Raw genomic sequence first — 14888 nt, 5'->3', positions numbered from 1 at the left:
TTCTACTGAACTAATGTGACTTGTTGCTGGGTGTACCTGCTAAACTTTACTGGGTGCAACTGATGGACTGCGTTTACTGAAAAGATGTTACCTGTTGGTGTTCTTTTTTGTATAAACTAATCATTGAAAGCATTTTAGGTGAACATTTGTATAAACTGATTTTTTGTATATTGTGTAAACTATAATGTAAAGTCACATGTATGAAAAGAAGTTGTATTGCTTACTGTATTTCATATATTAGGTTAGTGAAAGGTCAGTGCAAAGCCAAAATTTTTAACTAATTATGTGATGTTTAGGTATTAACATTATCTTTTATTTTTGTCTGTATTTTTGTGGACGAATTTGGTGGAATTTTCACCACCAATGCTGGCAAAAATACCATCAAATTCTGGCCTGTGGAGGAGGGGCATATGAAAGGTGGCTACACTGTGCCACTGCGCCAGAGATTGCGCCAAAGAGTACTATTAAGCCGCCTCCACAGTGATTGTCGAGAATTCATAGCAGTCAGTGCTAGTAGAGAGCTCGTGGAAGTCAGTGCTTGTTAGGAGATCGGAGAGGACAGTGTGTGTTAAGAGTTCGTGCCGAGATGTGCTAGTGGGCACTGCTTGTCGTGAAGTCGGAGTAAGATGTTGTAGTAAAGAGTGTTGTTCCAGGTTTTATGCAGTTATTTGATGGGAGAGATAGCAGATGTTATTGTAATGAGTGCATTTCGTCAATATATATGAAGGTAAAAATTACAATGTTCTTTTATTAATTGTGTGTCTGAAATAATGCGTCACTACAGGTTCAGTCAACAAAGCATCTGGCTTGTGTTCTTGTATTAGAGTGAATTCTGGTTTTCTTGCGTAATTATAGTTTTTCTAATTTTCTTTGTCACGTCAGTATAATTGGTATTTAAAAATTCTTGTCTTGTTGGAGAAGAACCGTGCCAGATGTGGACGTTGAGTCACACTCCCACATACAGAACAGTTACATTTGTGCTTGGATTTTGTAGGTTTTATAGTTGCTGGGGACTTAATTAATTAACTGTGTTTACGAAAATTTTCTTACGTTGTTGGTTGCAGTCAGATGGCGTAATAATTCTAGTCAGGGCCAACCGTTTACGAGACATAGCGTAATCGGACTGACAGCTACTAAAAACAAAAAAATATTTGCATCATATTTAATTAAGCCCCCATGCAAGCTTCTGTAAAGTTTGGAAGGTGGGAGACGAGATACTGGCGGAAGTAAAGCTGTGAGGACGGGGCGTGGGTCGTGCTTGGGGAGCTCAGTTGGCGTCGGCACGGTAAGGTCAGAGGGTTATCTGCCCTCTGTATTAAAAAACTGAGTCAACGGCTCAACATTGAACTTGAACGGATGTCATGGGACATTCGCACCGAACAAATGCAACGAACAAAACCGAACAAAATGACAACAATAAAAAAAAGAAAAAAATTGGTAGAGCACTTGCCCGCGAAAGGCCAAGGTCCCGAGTTCGAGTCTCGGTCCGGCACACAGTTTTAATCTGCTAGGAAGTTTCAGGAGGTAAAGTCTTCGTTCCTGTCCTACCCTCTTTTTATCCGAGCACTTTCTTCTTGGTCTTTAAATCTTATCGTTCCCTCTTGATTTCTGTATATTCTTACATAGCCTACTACTAAATTTCTCAGAATTTAGATCAACTTGCATCATTTTACATTGTCGAGCGCTTTTTACAGGTAGACAAATCTTAAGGACGTGTCTTGTTTTTTCCTTCAGTCCTGCTTCCATTATTAACTGCAAGGTCAGGGCTGCCTCTCTGGTGTCTTTAACTGTCCTAAAGCCGAAATGATCGACATCTAACAATTTCTCAATATTCTTTTCCATTCTTCTGTATATTCTTCTTGTCAGCAACTCTGTTCCATGAGCTGGTAAGCTGATTGTGCGATAATTATCGCATTTATCTGCTATTGCTATTTTCGGAACTGAATGTATGATACTTTTCAGAAAGTCGGTTGGTACGTCGTCAGTCTCAGATACTACACACCAGCACGAATAATTGTTTAATTTCCACTTCCACCAATGATTTTAGATATTCTGGTGGAAAGTTACCTATTGTTTCTGCCTTATTTAATCTCAAGTCTTCCAAAGCTCTTTTAAATTCTGACTGTGATATTGAATCTCCTTTCTCATCCAAATCGACTCTAATTTCTTCTTCTATCATAGGACAATTCTACCCAATCATAGACGCCTTCGATGTACTTCTTCCACCTATCCGCCGTCTCCTCTGCATTCAACAGTGGAATTCCTATTGCAGTCTCAGTATCACTCCAGGAGACTTCGGCTACAGACAATTTGAGTAATTATTTTGACCTTCCTAAATTTTCCTTCTTGTACGCAGCTGCTTTTTGGGGAAGAGAGCAAGCGTCAGACTACTGCTTATTGTAAGGTGATCAGTTTAGCCGGTGGGATAGAAGGAAGCGCTGCTGGGACAATTCAGTCAGTCGTATTAGATTCTTCGCAAGATCGTCACTGCGATCGCACAATAAGAAAGCATTTGGGCTCATAGATTGCAGTCTACCTAGAAGAGTTCGTGAATGCTGCTAAGATTAACGGGCGTCTGCTGTACGACACCGAACTAGACAGTGGAAATAAGAGAGAGAGAGAGAGAGAGAGAGAGAGAGAGAGAGAGAGAGAGAGAGAGAGATGACTGGAGAGCATACAGAAGGATACTACGAAGAAACGGCTTAGCCATAGCCTACAGAATTGTTTCTAGAATGCTGTATTCACTGTGCAGCGCAGTGTGTGATGATCTGAAACACTTCTTGGACAATTAAAACCGTGTGCCTGACCGGGACTGGAACGCTGAACGTTACCTTTCACGGGCTAATCGTCTGCGGACTGAGCTATCCAGAGCAGGTCGTGAGTCATCTGGTATAGCTCAGTCAGTAGATAATGTACCCTCTAAATGCAAATGCTCAACAACACAGTTTTAATCTGGCAGGAAGTCTCAAATCAGCGTACACTCCACTGAGGAGCAAACAAATCATCCTGTAGACGATTTTCTATAACTCCTGCGCCTTGAAAAAAATACTGAATGGTTTTTATGCATCTGACTATATCCCGTTGTTTCATGATACGTCGCACCAACCAGCCCCAATGGCTGTGCATGCTAAAGTGTGGCTTGCGCAACGAGGAGTGTCGCCGGCGTCGAATCAAATCCGATCGGGGGATTAACGACGAAGACTGGTGTGCCGGCCAGTCTGGACGTGGTTTTTAGGCGGTTTCCCACGTCCCAGTAGGTCAACACCGGATTGGTGCCCACGTCCCGCCTCAGTTACACAACTCGCAAACGTTTTGAGAACTTTCATTTACTTTCACATGAATGACACTACTCGCAGACATTTGGGGTACATGCGTTCCGTCCCGGGGCGTACAAGCTGCCGACGAGAAGGGCATATGGCCACCCTTAAAATTAATCGTGTAAAATCCGTTACTAACTATACTGCGAGACAAAGGTTCAAGAAAAAGAAACTTCATGATACGTCACTGCTCAGCCTTATAGACATAACAATACGTTACAGAGCTGCACTTCACTGGCTTAAGAGGGACAGTCTCGATAAAGTCACCGAAATTACGGAACCAGCATTATGAACAAAACACAAATGAAAAAATGGCGGATTCAAACATGGCAGAGAGAGTAGGATGCATCCGATAAGAGTCGCCGAGTACACTCTTTCTTTCCTGAAGTACGCGAAAGACTACAACTGAAACGTGTCGACCCAAGCCGGGGGATGGTCCATTTCCTGACAGGCCACGGGCCGTATCCGGTACATTTAAATCGCATGGGACTAACTAGCGATGAAGTATGCGTATGCGGAGAAATTGGGCAACCAGAACATGTCACACTGCTATGCAACACGATGGCACAAGTGAGACCTATACAGAATGACAATGACATCGCCAGAATAATACGAAATCACGATGACCGGAACACAATAAGTAGTGTAGCCGATATTGTATCGAAAACTCTGCACAAAGAATACAAGCGCCAAAACCCATATGGAAGGAGGCGTAGACAAGCACCAACAACACAACAAACCACATGGGAGGACACGAATACGACCACAGATTCCGAAAGCGAGGAAGGAACACTAAGTGAACGTAACTCAGAAGGGATCAACATGTAAGGGACCAAAACCAACAATGTATGACACTGCATGCCACAACACAGTCACAAATAACACAGCAATCAGAAAACAAATAAACACCGGCACCACATACTGAGACTGTAGTAATTAGGTAATGTCGCTTGGGAGGAGAAGGATCGAAGAACTTTTATTCCGACGCTCCTTCTCCCCAATGGCATCCTGCATAGTGTTTAAAAGTATACTGCACGGAAGAAGTAATGTATTGCTCGTCTTATTGTGTGCAGACGGAAGTATATTCTCTTGTCAGTTCAAAGCCATAATCAATGAATTTCATATATCAGAAATGTATTAAGTTATTTAAGGAATAATGCATTCAAGTAGCAATGAACTATATTCTGTTTCAACTAACAAGCTACAAACATTAAGTGTATTTCTCATGTGAAGCTAAAATTCATGTATTATATGTATGAAGTGCTCAATCAGCATTTAATCTGTATAATCTGTGTAAATATGCTATTATGTCTCACTGTTTAGGAGCACAAAACGCGTTGGTGTTTTCAGCTCGTTACTAAATGCAAATAAGTAGGAGGCCGAGTTGATAGGAGCTGAAGGAGTCCAGGTTGCAATAATATGCGGTACGGCACACTGTTAGAGAGAAGGATTATTATTCAAGAAACACATAGTAGAATGATAATTACTTATCTTCAGTAGTTTGTAGGACTGCAGCTCGAAACACGGAATACCACAAACTAATACAACATATTCTCAGGGACTAATCCTGGTTGACCCTCCTCAGAGAATCAGTGGAAACAAGACAAGCTGAGGGCAGATTATGAAAGTGCGTCTGCCTAGGTTGAAATCTAGCTAAGAAGTGAACGAGGCACACTCCAGTTCCGTCGAGCTGCACAGCCCGCTAGAGTACGCTGTGCTTGGCAGACTACGGGCTGCCAACCTCGTGTTGGCGCGGCGTTGCAGTAATGTCTGTGGCAATGATACTACATATACCTTAGCGCAAACCATTTCAGATGAGAACAGTTTGAGGATGTACCGAGACCTTCTCATCTGAAGTAGATAGAAATAGGCCATTACTAACCAACATACTGCTTAGACCGTGTTACTCATCCAAATACAGCATATCACTTCCCTCTATATACTACAAATTATTCTTAACCACGCTCATTTTCTTTTTTTTCTTTTTCTTTGACATTTGCATTGTATAAATTATATTCTCATCAGCTATGTAGTAACAAATTATATAGAACCATTTTAACGATTGTTAAGCATTCAATTCGCTGTAACCACAGAGAAATCTTCATATAATATGTTTTTATATTATTTAACAAAGCATTAACAACTGCATACCAATAAGACTGTAACAATGAGAAAACTTTGCTGTTAGATTCAGAAGCATACGACCCACCTTGCATTTCAGCGCGGTGGGTTAGTACTGTTAATGAAATAAATAAATAAATAAATACTGCTCAGCATGGAGCAGCGAGGTCGACGGGCCACAAGCTCGAATTATTGAAGGATGTGGAAGGAAACTGGCCGTGCCCATTAAAGGAACCATCCCGGAATTTGTCTGGAGCAATTTAGGGAAAATACGGGAAACATAAATGAGGATGGCTGGACGTGGATCTGGACAGTCGTCGTCACGAATGCAAGTGCAGTGCGTGGACGGCTGGCGACGGCTGGAGGTGTCAGGGTATGGCCGCTTAAGGCGCCCTGGCGTGCTGCGCGCCGCCAGGTTGTATTTGTGGCGGTGCGTCTCCTCTAATCGCGGTTTTGCATGCCCGCCGCCCTGGCCGCGATCTTTAATCGTCCCTCAGGGCGCCGCTCTGCGGGTATCGCCTTAATTAACCACGCACGGCCGGCCGCTGCCATGTGACGCGTCTCACGGTCGCTTGTCATCAGTTGTCCGAGGGGCAGGCTGTCATTGCACTTTTATGTCCGCGAACAACTGTGTGTCATCGTTACAAGAAAAGGGGAGCTGCGTTTTAGCGCCGCCAGGTGAACGCTGGTAAATCGCTAAACTGCTGGTCGTTAAAACTGCAAACAACTAAATTGTGCTTCTTGTGCGCATTCCGTGATAGAAAGAATACATGATAAAGTTTGTTTGCGATTTGGCGGTGTATGGTGCACGAAGTTTGCACCTCTGGCGGGAATAGCGGCTCCAACTCGGCTGGACATCGAGTCGGACGGAGCTTTGATGGTGTAAATGGGTACGTCGCCCCATACTGCTTCAACTCTATGCTAGAGCTTGTCTAGCTTTGTGGCTGTTTAGTGGCGGCGTTCTAGCCTTTCGGCAACCCGTGACCATATGTTTTCAGTGGGTAAGAGATGTCGAGAAGATGCTCGGTAGGGCAACAATCAAACATTCTCTATGTTGAGGTAGATCAGAACAGCACGGGAAACATGTGGTCTTGCGATATCTTGTTGAAAGGTAACGTCAGGGATACACAAAAGATATGACACAGCCACCAGCAGTAACAAATCGTAAATATAAAGATTGCAACAGGTAATAAGTGCAAGAACTTTTGCAGTATCGGCTTAATAGCTCATGCATTTAAGTTGCTGACAATAATAGTACTTGGTGTATTCAATATGTAATGCAACACATTTTTTTCTTAGCCAGTTTCAATTGAAAAAATTCGGTATTTGTTGTGGGACATTGTGGAATATTTCCCCTTCAGCTCCTATAGCTTCACCGAGTTTCCATAGGTGGCAGCGCCATCGTAGAGTTCAAAATGGCATCTGTAATGGAGGTGCCTTCCAAACAGAGAGCTGTTATTGAGTATCTTTTCGTCGAAAACCAGAGCATCGTAGATATTCATAGGCCTTGTAGAACGTCTGTGGAGGCCTGGAAGTAAACAAAACCACGGTGAGTGTTTGGGCGAGGCGTCTGTTATCGTCGCAAAGAGTTCGCGAAAACCTGCCCAATCTACCACGTGCCGGCAGCACACAGCTGTGACTCGTGAATTGCAGGAACGTGCGGACACTCTCATTCGACCTGACTGGCGAGTCACAATGAAACGTCTCGTTACAGAAATGGACGTGCCTGTTGGTGGTGCTGACACAGTCGTCTACCAGTCAGGGCACTCATAGGTGTGTGCCCGCTGGCTAACAGAAGACCATAAAGAGCAACGAAGGACCATTTGAGAGGCAGGACCATATGAGCGGAATCGATTGCGCCTTACGAGGCTGATCGTCACCATTTTTTGTCGAATATCGCCACATGCAATGAAATATGGCCTCATCACTTCCAACCGGAAACAAAACGGGAACTGTCACGCCACTTCTCCTCCGAAGCAAAAGTTCAAAACTGCGCCATCAGCTGGTAAAACCAAGGCGACGGTCTTCTCGAAAGGGGCTATTTTCTTACATGTCCTACTTTATGGTGCAACGATCAACTCTGAAGTATAATGCCCTACGCTCAGGAAATTGAAGGAACAATAGCACCGTGTTCGTCGCCACAAAAACGAAAACGAACTTCTTCCTCTCCACGACAACACGAGGCCTTACACTAGTCCGCGCAACCGAGAGGAGCTCAGATGGTTGAAATGGCTCTGAGCACTATGGGACTTAACATCAGAGTTCATCAGTCCCCTAGACTTAGAACTACTTAAACCTAACTAACCTAAGGACATCACACACATCCATGCCCGAGGCAGGATTCGAACATGCGACTGTAGGAGCAGCGTGTTCAGACTGAAGGGCCTAGAACCGCTCGGTCACAGCGGCCAGCCCAAGAGGAGCTCACAAAACTTCATTGGAATGCTCTTTTTCATCCACCCTGCAGCCCGAATCTCGCACCTTTCGACTTAGATATGTTTGGTCCAGTGAAGCGTGCGCTCCGCGGTAAACAGTGCGCGGATGATGGTAAGGTTGTTGATACAGCGAGACGCTCGCTCCATTATCGACCAGTAGGGTGGTAGCACGTCGGCCTCCAAGTCGTCCCAGTAAGGTGGCATAAGGCCGTCACACTGAGCGGAGATTATGTAGAAAAATAGGGTTTTGCGCGAAAATAATGGGGTTAATATGGTATACTGGAATCCTGAATAAAACCAACTAGCTTCCAGAAAAAACAGGTGTTGTAATATTTCTTGGCTCTGAGCACTATGGGACTTAACATCTATGGTCATCAGTCCCCTAGAACTTAGAACTACTTAAACCTAACTAACCTAAGGACATCACACAACACCCAGCCATCACGAGGCAGAGAAAATCCCTGACCCCGCCGGGAATCGAACCCGGGAACCCGGGCGTGGGAAGCTAGAACGCTGCCGCACGACCACGAGATGCGGGCTAATATTTCTTGATCGCCCTGCTTATAGCCGACCGCGGTGGCCGAGCGGTTCTAGGCGCTTCAGTCCGGAACCGCGCGACAACTACGGTCCCAGGTTCGAATCCTGTTCTTGGGCATGGATGTGTATGATGTCCTTAAGTTAGTTAGGTTTAAGTAGTTCTAAGTATTGGGGGACTGATGATTTCAGATGTTAAGTCCCGTAGTACTCAGAGCCATTGGAACCATTTGAACCCTGCACATAAGGTGCGATCAAAAATTTTCCCTTTGAGGACGTTGCTACAGTGTATAGGCAACGTAGCGCCATTCCGATCCGGTGTATAGGCACCGACGTGTAGGCAAGTGACTAGTGTGGCATTCGGGTCTTACCAACGTGCTGTTACTCTTTTTTTTTTGGCTGCGGAAGGACAAACAGCCGCAGACATCCATCGAAAAATGAAGAATTTCTGTGGGATAGCACGTCCTTCGAAAACGACATTTGTGGAATGATCAAACAATGGAAACTCCGTTTTGGAATAACAATAATGTAGGAAAACACAGATTGCTACTTATCGTAAAGAAGACACGTCAAGGTGCAGAAAGCCATAATTAAAAGACACTGACATACAGCTTTCGTCCTCAGCCTTCATCAGTAAAAGAGAAACACACACCATTCACACACATAAGCAAGCACATATCACCTACACACGACCGCCAACTCCAGCATCTCGGGCCGGAATGGTGCGAAAAGGGTGTTGCTGCTTCCTGACAACGCACGTCTCCATATCGTAAAAGTCCTTACGCAGAAGTTAAGCCAACCCAACTGGGACGCACTCGACAGACTTGATCTCTTCCCGTGCGATTATTACGCCTTCAGTCCCTTAACAAAAGGCCTCGAACGGTCGTCAATTCTCGTCGGCAAGTAGTTACAGGCTTCTTCATGCAGCAGGATTCGTTGTTTTACCGCACGGGTGTCTTCACCCTGGTGAGTCGGTCGGATGACTCATGGAGATTCGCCTGATTGACATACCGGTTCTGGAATGTACGGTCTTCAAAAGTAAATTTTTTAATCGCCCCTTATATACAGAAGAATGGAAAAGAAAATTAAGTACCTGTTAGACGATAATCAGTTTGGCTTTAGGGAAGGTAAAGGCACCAGAGAGGCATTCTTGACGTTGCGCTTAATAGTATTAATAGTGGAAGCAGGCCTGAAGATAAATCACGACACGTTCATGGTATTTGTTGACTTTTAAAAAGCCTTCCACGATATAAAATGGTGCAACATGTTCCAAATTCTGAGCAAAATTGGGGTAAGCGACAGGGAAAGACGTGTATAGCAATTGCTAAATATATGTGGGAATTGGATATATGTCCTAATCTCTTTCGCCTTCTCCCTCTGTTCATCTCCTTCTCTTCTTTGTCGGTCTCGTCCTCCTCCACCCCTTCTCTTCTTCTCTCCCCTCCTCATTTCCTTCTTCGTTCTCTCTAGGTCCATTACCTCCCCGCTCCCCCTTTTTGTCTACCTCCTTCCTCCCCTCCTCCCTCTGATCGTGGGCTTTGTTTACTGTTATAGTAAACTAAAACTTGATTGAGAAGTGAAGTCGTGTAAAATGAAAGGGTAAATCATCTGGGATCGTTGGTATATGGGATGTGAGAAAGAACTCTCCAGCTCTTGGGTTCTTAGGATAGTCCTTCAGTGGGAATATTTCGCATATTTTTAATCTGCAAACGGATAGGTTTACAAAGTTTTGGACCATTTCAATTCCGTAGTAGTGTTCCTCTTTACTTTTAAAACCAACAGGAGGAAGAAAATAGAACGTTAGATTATTGTGTATATAATTTTTATTTAAAATTATATACAAGGAGAAGGACTTTAGAAGGGGGAAACAATTTCTCTAAGGCTTTAAATACCCTGCTGTCGTATTTAAAGCTGGTTGCGAGAAAGAAAACGAAGCCATACATTTCCACAGTAAAGAATTTTCTCTCTCGCGGTCGGTTTAAACAAAAACCTATACATTATTGTTTATGGCTATATGCGAGTGTTTATGAAGTGAAGATTAGAAGTAAATCGGTTACGAAAGTTTCATGAGTGTTAGTGACAACATTTTCACCTTATACAGTGTCTATACGTTTAAAAAATATCTGTATTATATATCATGACAGAAGTAAATCGGTTACGAAAGTTTCATGAGTGTTGATGACAACATTTTCACCTTATACAGTGTCTATACGTTTAAAAAATGTGTATATTATAAATCATGACAGAAGTAAATCGGTTACGAAAGTTTCATGAGTGTTGATGACAACATTTTCACCTTATACAGTGTCTATACGTTTAAAAAATATGTATATTATAAATCATGACCGAATGTTTTTAGACCATCGTGTAAAAATCTGAAGTAAATCGGTAAAAAAATTTCGAGATTCTTACTAACAAGGTTCCCCTTTATAAACTACATATTTATTTGCGTATTATATACAACGGTCAACAACAGTCTGAAATACTTGTAGAGACGTTGCAGGGCAGATTGTGCTGAGAAATAATTGTTAACAAATAGTTCGATACGTTAAGCCCCTTCCGCGTTGATTAGCATCGAAGTTAGCAACTAGGCGTGTAAATTCAAGACGCCAGAGACGGTGTCGCCAAACGTGTTCTTCATTCGCTTTCCTAAAACCGAATAAGAGAGCAGTACAAAATTCGGATGTGGGACGGTGTGAGGATCGAACCCGAGCCATAAGCAGAGCGGTATCGTGCGCTGTCACCCACGCTGTGTGAACAACTGCCACTAATGGTATCTGTGGGCCGCTTGAAATTGTGCGCACAACAGCCTGATTGGATAACTTCAATGCCAATTAACTCGGAAACGGGGCAACGCATCGAATTTCGTTCTTAACACCTATTGCCGAGCACAATCTACCCTTCAGCACCGTGACAAGCTTCTTTTCAGACTGTTTCTGTTCACCCTAAATATATTAAAAGTATATGTAGCCTATGTCCGTCTTAATTTTTATTAGAGTATCGTATAAAATTGAAGTATCGGTTAAAAACTTTCCGAGGGTTTTGGTAACAAAGTTAGACAACTTCTTGTCCTTATGTAATGGTATAGATGTACAACCTCCACGTGGGAACAATAAGATTGAAACAGCAAGCAGAAAGTGCTCCGATTAAAAAAGGATGTATGGCATGAAGTCCCCACTGTTCAATCTGTCCATCGACGAACAAGTGACGGAAATAAAAGAAAGGTTAAAGAGTGAGATTGAAATTCAGGGTGAAAGGAATCAAAAGATTTTCTGATGAAATTGTTATTACAGGATCAGTTGAATGGAATGAACAGTCTAATGAATGCAGAATACTCGTTAACAAGATAAGCAGCTTTTAGCAGTTTGTGCCTTGCAAATCTGTACTCTATCCATACAGACAATATTATTGTTCAGCCCTGCAAGCAGGATCAAGCCGATTCCGTTTGATCCAGAGCATTTCTCTGAACAGTGTTCAGTTAATGTAAGCGGTTACACTTAAGGAGAAATTTTCGAGTAACGTTAACGTATCGATCGCCCTTTATTCTTTTTTTCAACTACAGGTAGTTGTACAGGCACTGTCGGTCGAAGTAACATTAATGAGCTCTGGGCTATTAACTAATCTCAGTCGAAGCCTGGTGACAGGGGTGGGGTGCTGGCTACTACCACAATGCCCCGATCAAGTGCGGTTCGGAGGACGATGTGCTCCTTATCGTCTGGAATAACTGCCGAAGCCTGTAACGTGACGTAATTTGCATATCCTTCTCATTGCACTACCAGCTAAAAGAACAAATTGCGCCGGCCGGAATGGTCGAGCGGTTCTAGACGCTACAGTCTGGAACCGCACGACCGCTACGGTCGCAGATTCGAATCCTGCCTCGGGCATGGATGTGTGTGTGATGTCCTTAGGTTAGGTAGGTTTAAGTAGTTCTAAGTTCTAGGGGACTGGTGACCTCAGAAGTTAAGTCCCATAGTGCTCAGAGCCATTCGAACCATTCAAGAACAAATTGCGAATACGGCCGACTCGTTCTAAAATAAAGACGCATTTTATCTGCGGTATTTTACATCATGAAAATAAGCCAAAATCCTCTGCGTAATTCGATATCAAAACTGAGTGCTGGACTTAAACCGACTACGGCAGTGCTGTTCATTTTATCGGAGGTCGCAGGAAATTGACGCTGCCTTTGGGCAGTGTGGAAACAGAAGATCCGAACATGAGTATGAACAGCAATGCGCTTTATGTTTCTGCGTCACGTGCGATACTGGCTGTTCAAACTCACTCCAACAAAATGTTCCAACTGAATTTGAAGTTTTACGCGTTTAGCTATGACGTGCGTTACATGGCAGACGTGCCAGACACACGTAACCCGCACAAAGTTGCGGTGGGCATTATTTCTACAGAGGCCGTCACGGGGTGGGTGCTGCTACAGGCGGCGCAAGTCATTTCGGCTTTACGTCCTCCCGGGCAGTTGCGGCGACGAGAATTCTTTCTCGATTTACGAGCTCTCTCACCGATGCATGCCACACCGATAAGGTTGCTGTAACGGCAGCGAGCAGCTGTGTTCGTTAGCCATGGTTACGACACAGTATGTGAAGTACCGTGAGTGGCTCCCCAGTGAGCGGAAAATATTCTGTTCCGCTTCTGCGGTTGCCGTTGCGACCACCTACACGCATACTGCGGCGAGATTAATTATGCACCTATGCACAGCGATCATTTCACAAAGGTTTTTCCCCATTTCCGGTTTATATTATGCGAACTACATAAATCAAGTTTTTTCTCTCTACTGGGAGCCGTCCGACTGCGTTTATTGACAGGATTTGTAGTGAAATCCTTTGTTTGACAATTAATTTAAAGTCACTGATAACTGTGGTGGTTCAAATGGTTCAAATGGCTCTGAGCACTATGGGGTTTAACATCTGAGGTCATCAGTCCCCTAGAACTTAGAACTACTTAAACCTAACTAACCTAAGGACATCACACACATCCATGCCCGAGGCAGGATTCAAACTTGCGACCGTAGCGGCCGCGCGTTTCCAGACTGAAGCGCCTAGAACCGCTCGGCCACTCCGGCCGGCTAACTGTGTTGGTTGGCTAGCACGAGGGTGAAAGGATATGTGCCCTTTTCAGGGTTTACAAGATATTGACTGAAATGGCGGCGACATGATTTATTTATATTTCTTTTCAACTTTCTGTAATAATGGTAAATCTTTGAAGAAATGTGGGGAGGGCGGCAGACCGAACATCTGCTATTGTTACGTTTTAAAATGATCCAGTTGTTATAAGTTTTAATGTTTGTTTTCACGATGTTTTAGAAGCTGTTGGGCTCTCTGGTATTACTACTATCCAGCCCTTTTAAGCATGTCGTGAGCTGCGGCTAATGGTAAGACCCTAGCGAGTTGTTTATTATTTTCATTCGTGGGAGAAATGACAACTCCCTTTCTGCAGTTCTCTGTTAGCGAAGCTTATTTCCTAGGGCGTATCAACTTGCTGGATGCAGTGATGGTTAAACCATAACTTTACTTGTATTATAATCCAGTCAGAAACTTACCTTTGTTTTTGGTTAACAGCACTTATTACGATGCTGGGAGTGTGTTCCGTGTCGGCGGCTTCTTGCTGGGAGGGCCTGGCTTATTTGCGGCCGTGTGCACGGCTCTCGACCATTTCCTACCGCGGCTTGGTATCTGTTTGCAGTCGCGCGTCCTCGCTGTTTGTGCTCATGACGACTGTCTTACGTTATCTCATTTGCACCGTAAGCAAAGTTTTCCTGTCGGCCAAGAGGCCTTTGATTAACTGACTTCGCACACGAAGTTTTGTCTTTTGTTTAACACATATTGCAGTCTCGTTCAGGGTTTTATTGAAAATTCTTTTGTGTAAATCTTTGGTTCAAATGGTTCAAATGGCTCTGAGCACTATGCGACTCAACTTCTGAGGTCATCAGTCGCCTAGAACTTAGAACTAATTAAACCTAACTAACCTAAGGACATCACACACATCCATGCCCGAGGCAGGATTCGAACCTGCGACCGTAGCGTTCGCTCGGCTCCAGACTGTAGCGCCCAGAACCGCACGGCCACTCCGGCCGGCGTAAATCTTTGGGTAATCTCTAATATTTGTTAATATTTGTCTACGGGGGATTCACCTAACGCATTGAACTTAAACTGGCATGAAGAAATTAATTTTAATTGGCTGATTTATTTAAAACTGTTTAATTTAAAAATTTCAAAATGGCCAATATTATTAAGATCTTATTTCTTGAATTTTTTGAGTATACTGTTGTAATTTAACGGCTGTCTTGCTCACCATTTTGAGCGCCCGTAACCTGTTTCTCAAAGGGGGCCTGTTGTCAAACAAAATATGTAAAAATAAATGTTGTTGTTGTTCAAGGATAAATGATGTTAGTTACAGGAGCCTAGTTCTTCCACGTCGTTTCCCTGATACTGGTAATTCCCGATTTCAATTCGTAGATTCATCATTGTAGGTA

Source organism: Schistocerca americana, chromosome 2, assembly GCF_021461395.2.
Source record: "Schistocerca americana isolate TAMUIC-IGC-003095 chromosome 2, iqSchAmer2.1, whole genome shotgun sequence".
Taxonomy (NCBI): Eukaryota; Metazoa; Arthropoda; class Insecta; order Orthoptera; family Acrididae; genus Schistocerca; species Schistocerca americana.
The sequence above is the reverse complement of the archived record's forward strand: the minus strand, read 5'-3'. Positions refer to the sequence as shown.